This window comes from Apium graveolens, chromosome 7 (assembly GCF_009905375.1).
Source record: "Apium graveolens cultivar Ventura chromosome 7, ASM990537v1, whole genome shotgun sequence".
Classification (NCBI taxonomy): domain Eukaryota; kingdom Viridiplantae; phylum Streptophyta; class Magnoliopsida; order Apiales; family Apiaceae; genus Apium; species Apium graveolens.
In genome coordinates this window covers 208,295,990-208,311,357 of record NC_133653.1, presented here as the reverse complement: position 1 = coordinate 208,311,357, position 15,368 = coordinate 208,295,990, and the positions used below count along the sequence as shown (strand labels likewise).

The window sequence follows — 15,368 nt, the reverse complement described above, 5'->3', positions numbered from 1 at the left end:
TGATAAGTGTCTGGAACTGGTTGCTGCGATCTCTGAAAGTTGCTCACAAACTGAGCTGATTCACTAGATATAGCGTATTGCTCTATCGCATGAGAACTCGCACATAGCTCACAAACACTGGTTATCTGATTAACACTCAAGTTAGCCAGAGAATCGATCTTCATAGACAACTCCTTTAGTTGATCAGCGATAGCCATAGTTGTATCCGCCTCAAGAACTCCTACTACCTTTCTCTGTGGTAATTTCTGGGCTGGATACTGATATTCATTAGCAGCCATCAGTTCAATTAGATCATAAGTTTCCTCATAACTCTTTACCCATAATGTTTCGCCTGATATTGCATCGAGCATGGGTCTGGACTGTGCTCCCAACCCATTATAAAAACAATTGATGATCATACAATCAGGCATTCCATGATGTGGACACTTCCTAAGCATCTCCTTGTAGCGCTCCCAAGCTTCACATAGCGATTCTCCCATTTACTGCACAAATTGAGTAATAGCATTCCTGAGTGCAGCAATCTTTGCCATAGGGAAGAATTTAGTAAGAAACTTCTGAGCAAGATCTTCCCAAGCAGTAATCGAACTAGCTGGTAGAGAGTGTAACCAGCTCTTAGCCTTGTCCCTCAGAGAGAATGGGAACAGTCTCAGCTTCACAGCATCTTCAGAAACACCGTTGAACTGGAAGGTGTCGCAGATCTCAATGAAATCCCTAATGTGCATATTGGGATCTTCAGTTGGAGAACCCCCAAACTGGATTGAATTATGCACCCATTGAATTATGTCAGGCTTGATCTCAAAGGTATTAGTTGTGATAGCTGGTCGGACAATGCTATATTGAATGTCATTGATCTTGGGTTGAGAAAAATCCATCAAGGCTTCCATTTGTGCTGCTGGATCTCCCATTGTAATGAGTACCTGAAACACAAACAAATAAACCGTGAAAGTAAAAGAATCTGAGTCAGTGAACTTTAATGACCACTGATGACAATCACATAAACTAAAAATTAACACCGAGTCCCCTGCAGTGGCGCCAAAAACTTGTTAGGGCGAAAACACGCGCTAATATTCACACAAGCATACGCGTTCACAAGTAGTATAAGATATAAATCAGATTCGTTCCCACAGAGACTGATTTAGGTTAAGTTCAATTTATGCACCTATGCAACAATGTATGGTTATCGCTCAATGCTAAGACAAATAACAAATTGGTTTTTTATTAAACTAAGAGATTATACTAAATAACATTAACTAAGAGAATTGAGGTTGAATTACTATATATGACAAACATGGGATTCTAACTTCATTAAACACTTCATTCAATAGCCTTATTGTTCTTAACCTTAGCATGTAATGGTGATGACACTAATCAGATAACACGAAACTAGTAAACGCCAACTTTCATTGTACGAATACCCTACTACCAAGCATCCATAAAAGAGATAGAAGTTGAATAGACACCAATTATGCTTAGTCCTTATATGTCTATAAGAATTGAAAATATAACGGTTTAATGCGCAATTTATCTATCGTGATTACATAGGGTAAGTAAGATGGTTAAAATTACCTACGAATCATGGATAACAAATACATGAATATATGCTAGCATGGCAAGTTCTAAATCTCTATATTCACTGTCGCTTCAATAGAGATTAACACGCTATCTTATATGTTAGCTACGCACATAAGACGAATAAGCACAACCAATACTAGGATATCATACAATCACCACACACAAAGATATCAAAACAATTAACTATTGAAATCTATAAGTAAATCCGCTAAAACCCCATGACAACGATTAGTTCATAATCGAACTCATCGTCACCATGGGTTCCAATGAAAGCATGGTATAAAACAAGGTCTTAATAAACTAAATAATAATTAAAGTACGAATAAACGAGATTTAGGTTCAACAAGAACGAAAACGAGCATCCAAAGTTACAACTAATTTAAAGAATCACAAGTTGAAAATAATATCTTCTTTTTCGGAGTTGTTTTGTGCTTCTAGGTTTTCTCCTTGGTATCCCAATCTTCCCGGATGATGAAAACCCTTTTTTTAAGTATATATAAGCCCATATTGGACCCGGACCTTTAAAATCGTCAAATTCTACTCAAAAAAGGCTTTTTCAGCGAAATCAGCAAAGTCAGTCGCGCATCAGCACGCGGTCGCGTGTGGGTCGGAGGCGGCTGCGTGTCAGCAGGCGGCCACGTGCACTTCTGACGCGGCAGCGGACAGCCTTTCTGGAAAATTCTGATGAATCTTATTTTGGGCATAACTTGAGTTCTACTCATCAGAATTAGGCGATTCAACTGTCCACACGAAGCTTACAAGATTCTCTACAACTTGAAAATGGCCTTGGCTTCCAAATCTGATCACTTTTCATCATTTTTCCTTTAAAAGCTCTTTTCTTTATTTAACTGATACCTGAAATGCAATAACACAAAAACATATCAAAATACCAACAACTTGAGTCCAAAACACCAATTTAAGCTTGTAATAAAGCGTTCCAAGTGGGTATAAAATCCACTTATCACCACTTCACATCAATATTCTCAAGAATGGGTCATTCACTCTTATGGTGAGAGTTGAGGAAACTATATATGGAGATATGGTCATCCCAGCTCATTATGCTCCTAAAGATCCTTCATAATACAGTGAGCCTCTGAGAAAGAGAAAGTTTCCCTAGATAGTAGCTTACAGTTGATCTTAATAGAGTCACTAGACAATATAATGTACAACAACATTATCAATTATGACACTGCAAAACAGATCTTGGAAAAGATAGAGATATTATGTGAAAGAATTGAGGAAGTTAGGTCCAATCAAAGAAGGATACTTATTTCACAATATGAGGGTTTTAGGCTAAGCTAAAGGAAAGCATTACTGATGTGTTTGAAAGGTTTAACAAGCTAATTAATGACTTGCAGCTTCATGATAAATATTATGAAGCTGAAGAAGTGAACTTGAAGTTTTTGTCACTCTCCCTGATCATTTGGAACAGAAAATCTCAGCAATCGGAGAAGAGGGAGACTTGAGCAGAATAACTCTGGAAGTTCTATATGGAATCTTAAAAATATATGAACTAGAAATGATTTAAAGAAAATCATTAAGAGCTGGTCAAGGGCATGTTATAGATGGTTCAAGTGCTCTAATTGTCAATGAAATCCAGACCTCTAATGATGAGCCAAGATTCCAGACTTCAGTTGCCTCAACAAGTGAGCAAAGAAATAATGATTCACAGGAACAAGTTATACTGGAATTGGAAGAAGAGAGTTCTACAACCTGGATGAACTTGATGAGCTAGATCAATCAATGATCTACCTAGAAAGAAAATTCTCTAACATTAGAGTAAAGAAGCCAAGATTCTTCAAGGGTAAAGGACAATCATTCAACAAAGACAGCAGTTGGAAAGGAAAAGGGGAGTACACATCTAATAGCAAAAATGGTTACAAAACTGCATCTGTTGACAGATCAAAGATAAAGTGCTTTGACTGTAAAGAGTTAGGCCATTTTGCTACAGAATGCAGGAAATCCAAGAAAGCAAATAAAGACAAAGCTTATTTTGAATTGGAAGCAACGTATGAAGCTCTTCTAAAGAAATAACAAAGCGAAGCTTATACTGTAGAGGGTAAAAGTTGGGATGATTCTAATAATGATGAAGATGAGGAAGTTGGATATTATGCATTAATGGCCTTGGAGCCAGGAGAGTCATCCTCATCAAAAATGCAGGTACCAACTTTTACCACCATTTACTTAAATGTGAACCCATATAGGGAAACTGTTGAAAGGATGAGCACAGAAATGTTTCACATTCACACAAGTATGGTTGCTACTAATGAAGAAGTTAGCAGACTGACAAAGATAAATGAGAAGCTTTAAAATGAGAAACAAGAAGCTGAATTGTTGATGGTAGAGCTTGAAGCTGTTAAACAATAAAATGCATACCTGAAAAACAAGCTTAAGTGTGCAAATGAGATTGAAGCTGTGTTAAGGGAGAAGCTAGAGAAAAATGAAGTTAAATTGAAGTCTTTCAAGAATGCATCTGAGTTGGTTGGATTATACCATGAGAAAAATAAACCATGTGCTAACATAGCCATTGGATTTGATTATGAGGCCTTGAATAGCAAAAAGAAAGTTGTAGATGACAAAGATAAGAGCATTTCTAGTGAAAATGTCCTAGTAATTATGAGAAAAGTAAAGTCACCTGTGTTCAAGGCTGGAGAAATTAACTTCAGTGAAAATGAGTTAATAATCAAACAGGAGCTAGCAGATGAAGATGCTGCTAAGATAAGTGAAGAAAGCTCTCCTGTTACTGAGGTTAAAATGAAGTTCATGGATAATCAAGACTCCAAGACACCTGTCAAGGAAATAAAAACTAAAGATGCAAGAAAGAAGAAGAAGAATAGGAATGGGAAAATTAGAATAAACAAAAGCAATAACTTTGTTTATGTTGCAGATGCTCCAAGAAAGAAATGTGAAAGGTGTGGCTCTGTAAATCACCTAACCTATCTTTGTAAAAAGATGGTTAACAAGTCAGTTGAGGGAGCCTGCAAGTATAATGAAGCCAAGGCAAATGATCCCTATTCATTCTGTGATAAGTTTGACTGCATTCCCTGTAATTTAAAAGTAATGAAAAGTTGCCACAAGCTGAGAGTAGATCTTAAAGAAGTTAGTATTGGATCTACAGCTACAGGGGAGAATGCACAAACATCTATGAACACTATTCTTTCTGAAACTTCTAAATCTACTTCTGTTAAATCATTTAACAAGAAAAAAGTACCTAACATTGTTTGAGTTGCTAAACACACTTAAAACTCATTATGTGCAGGGCAAAATGAAGAAGGTCATATGGATCATAGACAGTAGATGCTCCAGGCATATGACAGGTGATAAGGCCCTGCTATCATAATTTGAGGAAAAGGCTGGCCCTTTGGTGACCTTTGGAGACAACAACAAAGGATTCACAATGGGATATGGCAAGATTATTTCTGGAAATGTTGTCATTAATGATGTAGCATTGGTAGATGTTCTTGAAGTAAATCTTCTCAGTGTTAGCCAGTTTGCAGACAAGGGTTTTAAAGTTATATTTGACTAAGATGAATGCATCTTCATCAGCAAGAAAACCAATGAAGTTGCTCTAAAAGGAGCAAGGAAATGAAGCTTGTTTATTGCAGACTTGGACTCAACAAATAAGGATGGAATTTGTTACTTCTACACCAAGGCATCCACAGAGCAAAACAAGTTATGGCATAAGAAACTCTCACATCTAAACTACAAGGAAATCAACACTTTGGTCAAGAAAGAGTTGGTGAGAGACATGCCAAAATTAGAGTTTGCTCAAATTGAAGTTTGTGAAGCCTTTCAGAAAGGAAAAATGAAAAGATCAAGTCACAAGTCAAAAACTGTGAATTCCATAAGTGCACCATTGCAACTTATTCACATGGACTTGTTTGGGCCAGTAAATGTCTTATCAATTTCAAGGAACAAATATGCATTTGTGATGGTGGATGATTTCTCAAGATATACTTGGATAGAATTTATGCATTCTAAGGATGAAACTTCACACAACATAATTGAGCACATAAAGAAGATAGAAAAATAGGCTGAAGATCAAAACTGTGTGAAAAGATTGAGAAGTGATAATGGGACAGAATTCAGAAATGCTATATTGAGTGAATTCTGCAAAAGCAAAGGCATTGTTCAAGAATTTTCTGCTGCTAGAACACTTTAACAAAATGTAGAAAGAACGGAACATTAGTAGAAGCTGCAAGGACAATGCTGCAAGATGCCAAGTTGCCAACTAGTTTTTGGGAAGAAGCTGTTAATACTGCATGCTACACTCACAATAGATATCTCATCAGCAAGATACATCGAAAATCACCCTACTTAATCATGTCTAAAATAAAGCCTACTGTAAAGCATCATCATGTGTTTGGAAGCTAGTGTTATATTTTAAAAGACAACTCTGAATATGTGGGAAAATTTGACACAAAGGTTTTTGAAGAAATTTTTCTGGGATATTCATTGGAGAGAACAGCCTACAAGGATTATGTAATTGATCAAAAGAAAATCATGGAGAGCACAGATGTGACTTTTGATGATGACAAATGTCCAGGCTTGGAATGCCTTGATGATAATGAAGCTGAAGCCCTTGCATTTGATAATCTCAACATTAACAGTGATTCTGATGAAGAAGGTGAAGTCAATGCACAACAAATTATGAATGAAGAGTCTACTGAACAGAAAAATCATGGAAATGGAAGCTCATCTCAAACACCTGATTTTGATAGCACAAACTCAAGGGGAGAAAGAGAAAAAGGTTCTACCAATCATACCAATAATAAAAAAATGATGAAGGCACCAGTCAACAAACTCACACCATAAAATAGGATAGAAGTCGTAATCCAAATGCAATAATTGGTAATCCAAATACTGGTGTAAGGACTAGAAGTGCAACTACTAATGTGTGCCTACATGCATCCTTTTTGTCTCAAGTAGAGCCCAAGAAAATTGAAAAAGCTCCAATGGATCCTGATTGCATATCTGCTATGCAAGAGGAGCTTAATCAGTTTGAAAGAAATAAATTTTGGGAGCTGGTTCCTGCACCAAAAAATAGAAGTGTAATTGAACAAAATGGGTGTTCAGGAACAAGATGGATGAAAATGGTATAGTTACCAGAAACAAAGTAAGGTTGGTTGCAAAAGGCTCTCACATGAAGAAGGAATTGATTATGATGAAACTTTTGCTCCAGTTGCAAGACTTTAAGCAATAAGATATTTTCTAGCATTTACTGCACATTCAAATTTCAAAGTGTATCAAATGGATGTTAAAAGTGTCTTCCTAAATGGTGAGTTAAAAGAAGAAGTTTATGTGCAACAGCCACTTGGCTTTAAAGATCCAAAATTTCCAAATTTTGTGTATAAGTTGTTCAAGGCTCTATATGGACTAAAGCAGGCACCTAGAACTTGGTATGATACATTGTCAGAATTCTTACTTAAATATAGTTTTACGAGAGGTACCATAGACAAGACTCTCTTCTACAAAAACCATGGTGATGACATGATCCTAGTTCAGATCTATGTGGATGATATTATCTTTGGTTCTACAAATGAAAAGCTTTGCCAAAGATTTTATAAGCTTATACAGAGTGACTATGAAATGAGCATGATGGGGGAATAAAGTTACTTTCTTGGACTTCAAGTTAGTCAAAGAAGTGATGAAATCTTCATCAGCCAAACTAAGTATGTCAAAGATTTATTGAAGAAGTTTGGTATGGTTGATTGTTCACTTGCTTCCACACCTATGTCTACAGCAACAAAGTTGGATGAAGATAGAAAAGGCAAAAGTGTAGATATTTCAAGCTATAAAGGAATGATTGGATCATTGCTTTACTTAACTACAAGTAGACCAGAGATCATTTTTGCAACATGTCTATGTGCAAGATTTCAGGCCAATCCAAAAGAATCTCATTTGATGGTTGTTAAGAGAATTTTCAGATATTAGAAGGGGACTCCTAACTTGGGATTATGGTATCCTAAGGGAACTGGTTTTGAAGCTGTTGGATACACAAATACAGATTCTGCTGGATGCGGGGTGGACAGAAAGAGTACTAGTGGAAGCTGTCAGTTTCTTGGAAAAAGACTTGTATCCTGGCATAGAAGAAATAACAATATGTGTCAACTTCCACAGCTGAAGCAGAATACATAGCTGCTGGAAGTTGTTGTGCTTAAGTGCTTTGGATTAGAAATCAACTAATGGACTATGGCCTAGTGTTACACAAAATTTCAAGTATGTGTGACAATACTAGTCTTATATCTATTGTGGCTAATCCAGTTAATCACTCTAGGACAAAGCACATTGATGTAAGGTACCATTTTATTAGAGAACATGCTGCAAATGGTACCATTGAGCTCATCTTTGTTCCAACAGAAAAATAATTAGCTGACATTTTTACTAAACCTTTGGATGAAGCAACTTTCACTAGACTTGTAGGTGAAATTGGAATGTTAAATTCTTCAGCCTAAGGCAAGAACTCGGCTAATGTGTTGCAGCAGATTAATTTCCAGTAAATCAAAATTAATTTGATTTTATTAGAAATTAACTGAAATATGAATTATAATTATTTCAGAAATCTCTGCATATTTATTTTTCAAAAATAAAAATTCGTCTTGGAATTTTTCAAATTCTAAGTAAACTGTCAAGTGTTAATTTACATTTTCAGTGCGTAAAATAAACACAAGGGAGAATCAAATTGATCAAAAGTATATAGAGAACTGAGTTCTCGATAAGTCTAAATGACTTACCCACAAGTCATTTTAAGACTTATCAAATGAGTTCTCGATAAGTCAATTTACTGACTTCTCGAGTGACTTCTTGATAAGCTTTATTTTTACTTATCGATAAGTCATTGTAGAGTTCTCTACAAGTGTTAACTTACAGAGTTCTCTACAAGTATAACTTTTAGACTTATCAATAACTCAGAATTGAAATAATTTAATTTAATAAATTAGTTTGGTAAAATACTTTTGGCAAATTTATTCTGATTTTATTTTGAATTTATTCAAATAAAAATTGGAAATAATTTAGTCCATTTTGGACAAACTGGGTATTTATTTGACATCTCGATAAGTTAATTTTTAGTTCTCAACAAGAATAAATAAAATGACTTATCGAGATGTTTTTCACATCTCAAAATGACTTCTCGATACGTATACTTCAAACATCTATTTTTGACTTCTCGACAAGTCATTTGCTTTTACTATAAATACCCAGACATCTCGATACATATACATACTTACACTTTCGAGAACTCAAGTGACCTAGCTTTTCAATCCAAAACCGATTTCTCTCTCATTTTCACTCCTTTCTCACTAATTTTTTTACCCACTAAACTTCATACTCATAACAATGGCAGCCAACAATATTGTACCCTTCATCCCAAAGGAGACTAACTTTCTTACATTCTTAGATGCAAACCAAGCACCTGAAACTTTCCAATATTTTGTCAAGTTCTTGTTTGAGACCTAGTTTGTAGGGCCTCTTACTGCTAATCCTTCGTTGTACTTGGATGTGTTAGGGGACTTTTGGAATACAGCAACAACAAGGACAATTGTGCATGAGAACCAGGCTGCATCAATTGTGATAAACTGCACAATCAAGGGCCAACAGGTGGAGATCTCTAAAAATGATGTCAATATGGCATTGGGAATTCCTACTGACAAGCTGGTGGAGGCTCCAACTCAGGATGAGTTGTATGAATTCATGGACTTCATCAATTATTCTAAGAAGATCAATCTGCAAAGCATGAACAAGAAGCACCTGAGGAGATAATGGTCCTTCCTGTTTGATTCAGTGATAAGGGCTTTCACCTGCAGGAAGTCAGGATTTGACAACATATCTAGTGTTGTCCAGAAGCTGGTCTACTCAATGGCTCACAATAAACAGATCAATGTAGGACACTACATACTGGAGGAATTGAGCACCAGGCTAATAATGCCATTAGAGTCAAGAGGTAAAGAAATTTTTCTACCTAGATTCATTATGTCTACTTTAAGCCATAAAGTCAATGACATACATATGCTTGAAGGAGTAAATAGGTCATTAATTGGCAATTATAAGCAAGTGTCCAAAATTCTATTTGGATCACTTCTTACTAAGAATAAGGTTCCAGTGGGTCTTAAATTAACACCTTTCATGATTGAAAGATTTAAGACCTACCCTTATTCTATGCCAGACATGAGAACCGGTGCAAGTCAACCTAGTGCAACAATGCTTCCTGAGCCTGTGGAAGCACAAACACAGGCATACCCACAGGAACCTACCCATGTTGAGCCTATTTCTTCACAACCATTAGCAGCTAGGAAACTGATAAGTGGCATTTTATACCACTTAGAACGTCTTAAAATGGCTTAAATTGGTGTCTTGAAATCAAGTATTTTGTGTATTTGATGCGTTTTTCTAGTGTTTATGCATTTCAGGGTTTTAGTTGCATTTCGGGGGAGGAATCATCAAGAATAAGCCTTGGCATGTGTTCACCATTGTGAGAGGAAAGAAACGGGCAGATTATGGCGAAGAAACGGAGCAAAATCAGATTTTTTTCCAGTAGAGGTCTGAGCGCCCGCTCAGCATTGCTGAGCGGCCGCGCAGGGTCGGGAAAAAAGATATAATATTTCTGGACTTCTACTTCTATTTGGTTTCCACTTCTATGTAATCTGAGTTTTATGGGACTATTATATAAGTAGATTTGAGACGTTTTCACAAGTGTGGATTAAAGAAGATTGTGTTTTTACGCAAGGAGCGAAGGAGATAAGGAAGAAGACCGATTTAGCACACTGCAACGAAGAGGAAGCATATCTTCTTGTGATTCTTGTTTCGTTGTAATGTTGGATGCTAGTTTTCTTGCTTTGAACTTATTTACTCTTGTGACGTACTCTGTTTTAATATAATTAGTTTAGTTATTATTTTCTTGTGTTTGTGTGTCATGATTTCATATGAACCCATAATGACGATAAGTGCTATTATGGGCTAATCGTGATCATGGGGTTGCAACGGATTTATTATGGAATTCTTTAGTTAATTGTTTAATACTTTAATGTGTGATGATTGTATGATATCTAGTATTGGTTGTGCGTATTCGTCTTATGTGCGTCGCGAACATATAAGATAGGGTGTTAATCTCTTGTGAAGCGACGGTGGATCTTGAGATTTAGAACTTGCCATGCCGGCATAGGTTCATGTATGTTGTGCATGATTAGTGGGTAACTCTAACAGTTTTATTTGCCCTATGTAATCAAAAGGAATAACTTGTGCTTAAATCGTTGTGTTGTCAATTTCTGTAGACATATAGGAACTCAACATAATTGATGACTATTCAACTTCTATCTTAATTGTGGATGCTTGGTAGAATGGTATTAGTACAATGAAAGTTGGCTTTTATCAGTTTCGTGTTATTCAATTAATATCATCACTGTCACATGCTAAAGGTAATAACGATGGCTATAGAAGGAAGTAATAATGAAGTTGTGATCTCATGAGTGTTTTATTATTGATAAATTGAAGTGTTAGTTAAGTGGTTAATTAAGTAGTTAATTGTAGTTAATATTTAATCAACAATTTTAAGTGTTATTATCTTAACATTGAGAAGTAATCATACATTGGTGAGTGAGTTAAATTAGACAATAATTCAGTCTGAGTCTCTGTGGGAACGAACTAGAAAGTATTCTATATTACTTGCGAACGCGTATACTTGCGTGAATATTAGCGCGTGTTTTCGCCCTAACAAGTTTTTGGCGCCGCTGCCGGGGATCGAACCCGGGTCACCCGCGTGACAGTTAAAATGGCTTAAATTGGTGTCTTGAAATCAAGTATTTTGTGTATTTGATGCGTTTTTCTAGTGTTTATGCATTTCAGGGTTTTAGTTGCATTTCGGGGGAGGAATCATCAAGAATAAGCCTTGGCATGTGTTCACCATTGCGAGAGGAAAGAAACGGGCAGATTACGGCGAAAAAACGGAGCAAAATCAGATTTTTTTCCAGTAGAGGTCTGAGCACCCGCTCACCATTGCTGAGCGGCCGCGCAGCAAGCTGAGCGCCCGCTCAGCTATGCTGAGCGGCCGCGCAGGGTCGGGAAAAAAGATATAATATTTCTGGACTTCTACTTTTGTTTGGTTTCCACTTCTATGTAATCTGAGTTTTATGGGACTATTATATAAGTAGATTTGAGACGTTTTCACAAGTGTGGGTTAAAGAAGATTGTGTTTTTACACAAGGAGCGAAGGAGATAAGGAAGAAGACCGATTTAGCACACTGTAACGAAGAGGAAGCATATCTTCTTGTGATTCTTGTTTCGTTGTAACGTTGGATGCTAGTTTTCTTGGTTTGAACTTATTTACTCTTGTGACGTACTATGTTTTAATATAATTAGTTTAGTTATTATTTTCTTGTGTTTGTGTGTCATGATTTCATATGAACCCATGATGACGATAAGTGCTATTATGGGCTAATCGTGATCATGGGGTTGCAACGGATTTATTATGGAATTCTTTAGTTAATTGTTTAATACTTTAGTGTGTAATGATTGTATGATATCTAGTATTGGTTGTGCGTATTCGTCTTATGTGCGTCGCGAACATATAAGATAGGGTGTTAATCTCTTGTGAAGCGACAGTGGATCTTGAGATTTAGAACTTGCCATGCGAGCATAGGCTCATGTATGTTGTGCATGATTAGTGGGTAACTCTAACAGTTTTATTTGCCCTATGTAATCAAAAGGAATAACTTGTGCTTAAATTGTTGTGTTGTCAATTTCTGTAGACATATAGGAACTCAACATAATTGATGACTATTCAACTTCTATCTTAATTGTGGATGCTTGGTAGAATGATATTAGTACAATGAAAGTTGGCTTTTATCAGTTTCGTGTTATTCGATTAATATCATCACTGTCACATGGTAAAGGTAATAACGATGGCTATAGAAGGAAGTAATAATGAAGTTGTGATCTCATGAGTGTTTTATTATTGATAAATTGAAGTGTTAGTTAAGTGGTTAATTAAGTAGTTAATTATATTTAATATTTAATCAACAATTTTAAGTGTTATTATCTTAACATTGAGAAGTAATCATACATTGGTGAGTCAGTTAAATTAGACAATAATTCAGTCTGAGTCTCTGTGGGAACGAACTAGAAAGTATTCTATATTACTTGCGAACGCGTATACTTGCGTGAATATTAGCGCGTGTTTTCGCCCTAACAAGTTTTTGGCGCCGCTGCCGGGGACTCGGCGTATTTTTTTAGTTTATGTACTTACCATCATTGGTCATTAGGACTCAGTGATTAGGACGTAGTAGTTATTTAATTTTTTCCGGTTGTGTTTCAGGTACTTTAGCAAGCGTTTATGCAAACTCGTTCTCGTGCTCGCAAGAGGACTTTAGATACAGATGAGGAGACAGACGAAGTTCTTGATATTCCGGAGAAGTTAGATTTTGAGGATTCGGATTCAGGAACTGAGCAGAAAGAACCAGTAAACATGGGAGATCGTATTGTTCAAGCTGATCCAGCTCTTATGGATTTTTCTCGGCCTAAAATTGATGACATTCAGTCAAGCATCCTTCATCCGGCTATTCAAGCTAACACCTTTGAAATCAAGCCGGGCACTATTCAGATGGTGCAGAATTCTGTTTCTTTTGGAGGAGCGGCAACTGAAGACCCCAACATGCACATAAGGAATTTTGTCGAGATCTGCAGCACTTTTAAGTATAATGGCGTGACTGATGAGGCTATCAAGTTGAGGCTTTTCCCATTCTCACTGAGGGACAAGGCTAAAGACTGGTTACATTCTGAACCAGCTGGGTCCATCACTACGTGGCAAGATCTTGCGCAAAAGTTTCTGGTGAAGTTTTATCCGATGACAAAGACTGCTGCTATGAGGAGTGCTCTTACTCAGTTTGCGTAGCAACCTACGAAATCTATGTGCGAGGCTTGGGAACGCTAGAAGGAAATGTTGAGAAAATGTCCACATCATGGAATGCCGGATTGGATGGTGATCACTGGTTTCTATAATGATTTGGGGGCCCAATCTCGGCCCATGCTCGATGCAGCAGCTGGAGGCGCCTTATGGGCTAAAAGCTATACTGAGTCGTATAATCTTATAGAGACGATGGCTGCAAATGAGCATCAAAACCCAACTCAGAGGATGACGTCAGGCAAGGTAGCAGGTATTCTGGAAGTTGATGCAGCCACCGCTATTGCAGCCCAGCTCTAAGCGCTATCAATGAAGGTTGATTCTCTGGCTACATATGGAGTTAATTAAATAGCTATGGTTTGTGAGCTTTGTGCAGGTTCTCATGCTATGGATCAGTGTTCTCTTATCAACGAATATGTTCAGTATGTGAATAATTATCAGCGACAACAGCAGCCTGTGCCAGTGAGCTATCATCCTAACAATAGAAATCATCCAAATTTCAGCTGGGGGAATAATCAGAATGCTATTCAGCCACCATATCAGCAAGGAGTGAGTAAACAGTTTAACCCACCTGGATTCCAGCAACCACAGCAGTATGTTATAAGGCAATCATATCCTCAACAGGGAAGTACAGCTGCACCTACTAGTGCTGATTTTGAGGAACTTAAGCTGTTGTGCAAGAGTCAGGCGGTTTCTATCAAGACCTTGGAAAATCAAATCGGTCAATTAGCCAATGCAGTGCTCAATCGTCAACCTGGCACTCTTCCCAGTGACACGGAAGTACCAGGCAGGAAGGAAGCTAAAGAGCAAGTCAAGGCTATTACTTTAAGGTCTGGAAAAGTAGCTGATGTTGAAAAGGCAAAAGAAGTAGAAGCTGAAATTAGAGATGAAGAATCTAAGCAAAAGGAGAAAGCGGCGGAACCAAGGAAGACTACTGTTGAACACACTCTGCCTGAGGCTAATACAGGGGAGAAACAGCTCTATCCTCCACCACCTTTTCCTAAGAGATTGCAGCAACAAAAGCTGGATAGACAGTTCGGGAAGTTTCTGGAGGTGTTCAAGAAACTTCACATCAATATACCTTTCACTGAGGCTCTGGAACAAATGCCTAGTTATGCGAAGTTTATGAAGACTATTCTTTCAAGGAAGGTGAAACTGGATGACCTTGAAACCGTTGCTCTCACGGAAGAATGCAGCGCTGTTCTGCAGCAAAAGTTACCACCAAAACTGAAAGATCCAGGAAGCTTCACCATTCCTTGCACCATTGGCAATCTGACTTTTGACAAGTGCCTTTGTGATTTGGGAGCGAGCATTAATCTGATGCCGTTGTCGATCTTTAAAAAGCTGGATCTTCCTGATCCAAAACCCACATACATGTCGCTACAATTGGCTGATCGTTCCATTACTTATCCAAGGGGCATAGTTGAGGATGTGCTCATCAAGGTGGATAAGCTCTTCTTTCCAGCAGATTTTGTTATTCTAGATTTTGAGGAAGATAAGAAGATTCCCATAATCTTGGGAAGGCCTTTCTTGGCTACTGGTCGTACCTTGATAGATGTGCAAAAAGGGGAACTTACTATGCGGGTCCAAGATCAGGATGTGACCTTCAACGTATTCAAGGCAATGAAATTCCCTACAGAAGATGAGGAGTGCTTAAAATTGGTTGTGATTGATTCTGCGGTTACTTCGGAACTCGATCGCATGCTAATGTCTGATGCATTGGAAAAGGCCTTAGTGGGGGATTTTGACAGTGATGATGAAGATGGCAACGAGCAATTACAATATCTGAACGCTTCTCCCTGGAAGGGAAAGCTGGACATACCATTTGAATCTCTTGGTACTTCTGACCTTAAGAACGCTGAAGGGAAGCTCAAACCATCAATAGAGGAAGCACCTACCTTGG

General features: G+C 37.4%; 1 non-coding gene across 1 annotated transcript; it reads left to right on the top strand.

Moving 5' to 3' along the window:
* The first annotated feature begins 408 nt into the window (after positions 1-408).
* LOC141676250 (small nucleolar RNA R71) lies at positions 409-515 on the top strand. The gene has a single exon (XR_012556849.1). It is a non-coding gene; the product is annotated as a small nucleolar RNA R71 (small nucleolar RNA).
* The last annotated feature ends 14,853 nt before the right edge of the window (positions 516-15,368 follow it).